The following is a 7,757-nucleotide window of genomic DNA, read 5'->3' on the forward strand; positions in this document are numbered from 1 at the left end:
GAAGGGTAAAAGTGAGAAAACTCGTGGGCTGAGATACAGACAGTTTAAGAGGTAAAGCAAAACCCGTGCACGCAAGCAAAGCAAAACCAAGGAATTCATTCCCCACTTCCCACGGGCAGGCAGACGTTCAGCATCTCCAGGACAGCAGGGCTCCATCACGCCTGATGGGGACTTGGGAAGACAAACGCCATCACTCCCAATGTCCCCCCTTCCTTCTTCCCCAGCTTTACATACTGGATATGACGTCCTATGGTGTGGGATACCCCTTGGGTCAGTCAGGGTCAGCTGTCCCGGCTGTGTCCCCTCCAACTCCTTGTGCCCCCCCAGCCTGCTCGCTGGTGGGGTGGGGGGAGAAGCAGCAAAGCCCTTGGCTCTGGGTAAGCGCTGCTCAGCAGGAACAAAAACATCTCGACATTATCAACACTGTTTTCAGCACAAATCCAAAACATAGCCCTGTACTAGCTACTGTGAAGAAAATTAACTCTATCCCAGCCAAAACCAGCACAAGGGCGTAGTGTGAAGGTGCACAGACTGCACCCCAATTTTTTTAAGGGAGTCAAGTTGCTCGAAAGGAAAAGACCCCAGTAGTCAGCGCAGAGACGAAAGCCCAGATGTACACACTTTGTCTGACCTACAGAAACCTGACTGTCGCCCACTCTGCAAAGCTGCAGATTCCTCAAGGGAAGGGAAGATATAAAAGGAATGCTTTGCAGATAAAGAGATCTTTCACAACTTCCAGCTGACCTTTTCTCCTTCTCCATTTATAAAGGCATGGAATTTAGCATGAATATGAGGAGTATTATTATATCTTCCCCTTCTTCACATTGAGGTTTTCATGTTAAATTACTGTTAGTGAAAGACTCTGTGGCCCACAGATAAAAGACACTATACGAAGAGCTAACCATTATTATTCCCATTTAAAAACCCAAATGAATTTCTTTCCCCTTTAAAACGCACCAAAAAGAGACATGCAGAAAATGTTAAATCAAGGTGCATTTGATCACTCCAAACTTTCCTAAGTTCCAAAGACCCAGCATCTTTATCGTCACTGTTTCTTGGGGGTATTTTTCATCACAATAAAACGATTCAGCAGAGAATGTTTCCATTCAAAATGTTTCCAATTGCTTTCCTGTCAAATGTATGAAATGTCCTGCATTATGCATAAGAAGGATTTGTACCTCAGCTTTGCTAACATAAACAGTGTTTCCGGCATAGGCGACTAATAGAACAGGTTAATGCTCTGGGGTCTGTTCATAATACAGATGGTAATGATTTGTGCAGCTTGTGTATGTGCTTCCCACATAAACATCAAGAACATGAGTTCTTTTATGCCAATCTTTCAAACACCTATCTTCCATTGCACAGGCAATGGCAGCAATCCCCCATCACATCAGTCTTTCCAGAGTCGTCTTTGGCCCTCTCTGATTACAGGTCAGCGGCTAATTAACTGAGTCACACAGATGCACGTAAAATTAGCCAAGAACTCAGTAGGTTAACAAAGCTATGGCTCGCTAGGTAAAGGCACAAAAGGCATCCCCACATCCAGTTGCAGAGTGCCCAGCACTGAGGAAATTGCCTGTCGATGTACCCCCAGCAGGGTGCACAGACGGGTTTGTCGGGTATTTCTAAACAACCTGGGTCATTTCTGTGGCACAGTGCTTGCGCTCTGGAACCAAGTTAGTCGCATTAGCATAGCCTGCTAGCCAAGTGCTCATGTTCGCATCGTGCTAAAACAGCTATCCTGTTTTTCAGCTTAAAGAAGCTGTCTATACTGCCAAATGAAAGACGGCAAAGAGATTTCTGTCCTTGATCCAAGAGGCACTGGCAGCTTTACATCATCTCGGCTTTAGTGACTGAAGTGTCACTGTAAGGAGCTGCACCGCAGGGCACGGACGCGTCCTTGGTTCCCCATGCAGTATGTTGAGAGACCTGAGCTTCTAAGAGGAGGATGCAGAGCAACTAACACACTGAGCCAGCCAGAAGGAAATGCCAAAGAGAGAAATCTCCTAGTTAGTTGCCGTTGCAACACTAGGAGTCAGAGCCAAACCCCGTACAAATCCACGTAGCCCTCAAGTCTCGTTACAGCACCAGCAGGCAATAATACAGGGGCTGGGGTGTGGGGTTTGGGTGCAAGTTCTCCATCCCTCCTCTGAAAACTGTATTACCATGCAGGCAGGAATGCAATATCCCTGGAGGCTGAAGGATAATGACAGCCCAGCCCTATACCTTAGACAGCTTCTACATATCTCATGCACACCATTCATGAACATTAGACACAGGAGGCAGGCCGTGGGACTATCCATGTTCAGGGAAGTTGCTTAAGCTAGGGTGTTCGCCCTCTTCTTGTTTCTTCTCCTCCTGGCTCCTTAGTGCTTTCCTTTCAAACTAGATGGGCCCCAAATCCATCAGCAATAGAAAAGATGGTGCCAGTTCCAAGTGTTATGGGTGAGATTTACAGGTAACCAGTCCGTTCTCCTCAGTGATGACAAAAAGAGTTGTAGGTCAGCTGAAAGGAGAGATCAATACAAATTTTATAAGGTTTGGAAAGCTTGACCTAGGAGGAAGGGGTGGGAATCTGGGCTTTCTTTGTCTAGAAAAGACAAGACATCATAGATATATGAAAAGCATTTTCCACTGGGTAAATGGTTCTTACACAGATGAGAGTTAACTGCGCTTTGAATCTGTTGCAGGCAGACCAAGAAAACATTCCCAAATTTCAGGCTAAGGAAGTCCAATGGCAGGATTATCACTGCATCCCCGTCCTGCTTCTAGACACTTCTCTGAAGCCTCTGCTATTGGCCACTGTTATATAGAGGACACTGGGGCAGTTGAGCCTTTGGTCTGAGCAACATAGTCATGATTATCTTCTTAAATCCGCTTAATTTGCAGCAAAGAAGGTTTATGAAAAATTTCCCAGTTGTGAGGGTACTTAAGTGCCCAAAGAGGCCACCTAGGGAGACTGCAAAATCTCCATCATTAGAGGTTTTAAAGAACAGATTACACAAACAGCTGTCAAGGGCAGCTCAGACATATGTGATCCTGCCTTCAAGCAGAAGGATAGACAAGGAGACCTCCTGGGATCTCTGTCTAGGATTCTGCCCCTCTTCTGCAGAGCTCCAGCCAAAAGCAGCACACTCAGATGTCTTCTTCCAGTGACACCTTCCGCCATCGGTGGATCCACTAGCTGTGTAGCAGTATTGCCCATCTCTTTCCCTCTCCCACATAATACACGTACCAAAGGCAGAGAGATGTATGTGGGATATGGCTGTGTCCCGCTACTCCCTGGGAATCACACGCAGCAGGCAAAAGGTAAAGAAGTTTGGGAGCTGCTGGGTTGGGGACAGGGCCTCCACTTTCCAGCCTCATTGCTGAGGAAGAGCAGTGGTTTAAATCCAGATTTATCCCCACCCGTGGCCCAAGGCCAAGTACAGCCCAACTGGCTTGGAGAATGTAGGCCAGTGACAGGAGCCATTCCCTGAAGACTTGAAAGAACGGTTGCCCATGCAGCTTCCCTCACTTCATTTGCTTCCCCGTACACGGCTAACAGCTTGCAAACTGGCAGCAGCCCAGCAAGCAGAGGGGAAGACAGGATTCCTGCTAGACACACACATTCACCCTCACACGTGCTCACTTTCACAAACCATAATGTTGCGATTCCTTAATTCTCATCTCTCCAAACCCAGCTCAGCTACAAAGCGAGCATTTTGTCCTGTTAGGAGGAGAACTCCTAGTCCTGCAAAATCACAGGTTGTTTGGCACTATGAAAAAGATCACGGCTGCAGACTCTGTGTGTGGTGCGCACTTGTGCCATTGGTCTCTGGCTTTCAGGGAGCAACTGTTGTGCAGCCACAAAAACGCAAAGAAAGAAAAGAAAGAAATCAAATATTTACAGGAGGAAAAGCGATCCTACCCCACATGGTACAAGTTTAGGGATGCATTGTAGCTACATTATGTGCACATAGCTACTGAAACAGTTTCCAACAGAATGTTTACACAGTTGTCTGGAAGTGTATTGTTTGCCTACTTTTCAAAGACAATTTATATGCAGCACACATAGCAACATGCATGAAAATTCAGACAAAAACACAGATGCACGCAACAATCCCTGGCCAGCTCTTGCTGCTCTTTACTGTTTGTTGCTCAGAAGTACCTAGGAGAGAGGAGGAAGGTAGAAGCCCATTGTGCTAGGCGCTGTACTACCCCAAACTAAAAGATAGGTATTTCCCGTGAGGAATATACAACCTCCACTTAAGACACAACAAGTGAACGTAACAGAGAGTGAGGGAGTGACATACGGGAATGAATAATAAGAGGGTTTATGCGTGCCAGCTTTATGCTCTCATGTGCCAGCTAATTGAATACATGATGCAAATAAATACCAGTCTCCTACTGAAGGCAACAAGTTAGCTGTAGTCAGTTGGCAATTTATGAGGAGCTTCACAGAGAAATTCATAAGAAATTTGGAGGAGCCCAGGGAAGCTGATAGATCTGTTTGGAGAGGGCATCCCAGAAAAAAGTGTCACTGTGGGATAAAGGGAAGGGGGTGTGACAAGGGAACAGGAGGATGAAGGAGGTTGGCGTCACTTCGGCAGCAAAGCAGGGAGGCTCCGGTAACAGGGTTGCTGAGAGGGAAGGATGTGAAAGTCCTGGACCAAAGAATAGAGAGCTTGTATCTAACTTTTTAGAGAGATGGTGGGACCAAGAAGGGCTGCAAAAGGCAATAGAAGATCGATTTGTCTCTGCACTTTGAACAGACAGCGGGGAACGAGGTCGGCGGGTGTCAGGAAAGCCGGGGTGAAAAGCATCAGAGTGAAACTTCTGTCACTGCAGGCTGTCTAAGAAATGGTGTGGAGCCACCAAACCAGTAACAGCCTGTGCTGGGAAGCATGCGGGTGAGAACTTCTCCATTTCCAAGGAGGAAGGAGAGGAGGAAAAGCCCCCAGAAAGAAAGCAGAGGTAGCACCAGCTACGGGAGAGGACGCGACAGGGACAGCGAGCGAAGCCTGCCCAAGGCTGCGTGCAATTGCCAGCTCAAGAACACGCTTTGATTTTAACAGCCAGCACAACTGAACCACCTTCATCCGAGGCCCGAAAGAATAAGTCTGCTGGAAGAAGTGAAAAGATCTATTACTCCCTCTTCGTGAAGTGCTCCTTTGCAGAAGGTCCCTCATTCCCTGCGTGCAATCGTTGCATGGGTCAGAGCCGAGTCTCCCGCCTTAGGTGCCTCGAGTTAGGCAGTGTGAAAACCACTCATCAACGAAATTACATCAAAGTCCCTGTACTGCAGTTCCCCGTGTCACCACGCAGACAGATGTCCTCTCCTCCAGGCTCTGTGGCAGGTACTATTTATGTTCAATATTGTTTATATACCCCAAAAACCTCTGCGGGGAGATGCCAAATCAATAGGCCAAGAGCTGGAATATAGTCATTCCGTGCCTCTATTTTTCTGGCTTTAAAAGGACGACGCTCTTTCTACAAGTCTGTGGAGCCTTTTATCAACAGAAGCGCTGCCAGCTGCCAGGCCAACAAGGGCACTTTTGGGGCCTCACCGCCCACCCTGCCCACCCCATGAGGGCTCCCCCGACCCTCCTCACGGCCCAGGACCCCACGTCAGCCCCCCACGGGCTCTCCAGCTCCCCACAGCCCTGCCCGGCCGTGGGTACCAGCCCGGCCTCGGCCTTTCTCCGTCCCCGGGGAGGTGCCCGATGCCCGGGGCTGGGGCTGGGGGCTGCTCCCGGTTTCCCCCTGCTCCCGGCTGAGGCGGCGGGTCGGGCCCTGCCCGCCGGGCCCTGCCCTGACAGACCCCCCGGGAGCCCTCGCTGCACCCCGGCACCAGCTGCCTGAGGAATATTATCAGGGGACAAACATCAAGGGACAAGCTCAGCCTTGTCAGGACCGAAACGCCCCGGCCCAGCCCCTCCACACAAGGTATTTTAAGGGTTTGTAAGTGCAGGGATGTTTCTGCTCTCCTTCTGGCACTGAGCTGCTGAGGTCTGACCGGACTGTTTTTTGTCTTCTCTGCAGCGACGTTGTGCGGTCCCCTGAAGAGAGGGCTGCTGCCACTGTCTTCCCACCTCTGGGCCACCTCAGCGAGGTCCTGCTGGAGCTCGGTGCCAGGTCACACAGGGTCTGGGCAGCCATGGCATCCCCACCGCCACCGTGGAAGCCTCCAGTCCAGGCCAACTGCTGTTTCCAAAGGAGACAGAGCTAGACCACAAGGACCTGTCCCCAGGAAGGACTTGAGAATCACGGTCAATTCACCAGAATCGGCTACGTACATGCTGACATCAACACCCTCCCCAAATGGTGGTGAGCTGCGGAGCCTCAAGGCCCAAGCTGACAGCGTTTCTTCATAACAAGTGGGGAGCCGCTCACCTTCTGTGACACACATACAGACGTAGAGGGAAAAAAATATTTTTTGCAGTATTTTCTTCTTCTTTTCTCAGCCAAGTCCTTACTTGGGCTGTTACGGATTATTCACACGGCAGCCCTGCCTGTGCTGACTGATCAGATTACTGCACCAATGCCTCCATGGCTTTCAAATTCATTTCACAGGTTTCCAAGAAACAGATGCTGATACCTGATAAGTGGCAGCACCTGGCTTCAAAACGTGTCATCAGTTCATCAGCCTCTGATGTCTCGAGTAACATCTCAGCTTGGTGGAGAAGTATTACCCTAACCAGCTAACATATTTCTGTGTGGGGAAATAAAGCTCCTCTCAGGTACTTGTTGACATACTGATTCACACCTTTGCGTTGTTCCCAGAGCTGTTTAAGCACACAGAGCCCAAGTGAGTGCAACGATCCTGTTTCAAACATTTGGTGCCCTAGCTTCCCATTGCATCCCAGAAGTTACCTATTTGTCACAAGCAGCTTTACGTGGCTCTATAGCACAGGTGAGATCCTTTGAAATATTTTTTTTTTTATTAAAACAAAAGCAATCATTTGCATACGTATTGATTTTGATTATCAGACGACACAGACCTGATTGCATAGGTAACAGAAGAAAATGAACCACATAAACTGCTTTCTTCATCATTGTAGAGCTCTGAATTTTAGTATTTCAGCCTGCTTTCTGACATGACGAAGGTAAGACATTGTTACAGTGCACACACAGTCAGAAACTATTACACAATACCCATTAAAAAAAAACCACAACAAACCGCATCATATAACCAACTAGTTTGACCAGAGTTCTGTTTTCCACAGGACCTCTTACCTTGATGTAAGACAGAAATACCCAGGGAACAGATTGGACCCCACACTAACAAGGCTCTCAGGAATCTAATTACAGAATGGCAAAAATGTTGAATAGAGGCACATTAAATAACACAGCTGTCATTCTATGGCAATGCATGACATACACCTAAGAGCCACTCGTGGCCAATAAAGTCAGCAGGAGGATTTGCATCAGCTTACAAGAGCATAAATGAAAGGAAAACTGTTTCTTGCACTGTACTGCCAGGAAAATGGAGCCATGGTGACCACAAAACATGGCTAGATTGCAGTAAGACCAGGTTTAGGCACATGGAATTGCTAAGGGCAGAAAACTGGGACAGAGGGAAAGTTGGTGAAAGCCTTGTTGCTGGTTTTGTCCCCCCAGTCACTCTGAGAAGCCAGACTGGTGCTCTGGCAGTTTGGGAAAGGGCTGAAATGCTAGGAGGCAGCTACAGGGGTGCCCCAGGGGTGGTTGTCCCACTGCATCAGTGATGGCGAGGGCAGTGATGCCTCAATGCCTTCTCTTCCCTCCCTGTGGTA

The sequence above is a fragment of the Buteo buteo genome, chromosome 14, assembly GCF_964188355.1.
Source record: "Buteo buteo chromosome 14, bButBut1.hap1.1, whole genome shotgun sequence".
NCBI classification, from domain to species: Eukaryota; Metazoa; Chordata; class Aves; order Accipitriformes; family Accipitridae; genus Buteo; species Buteo buteo.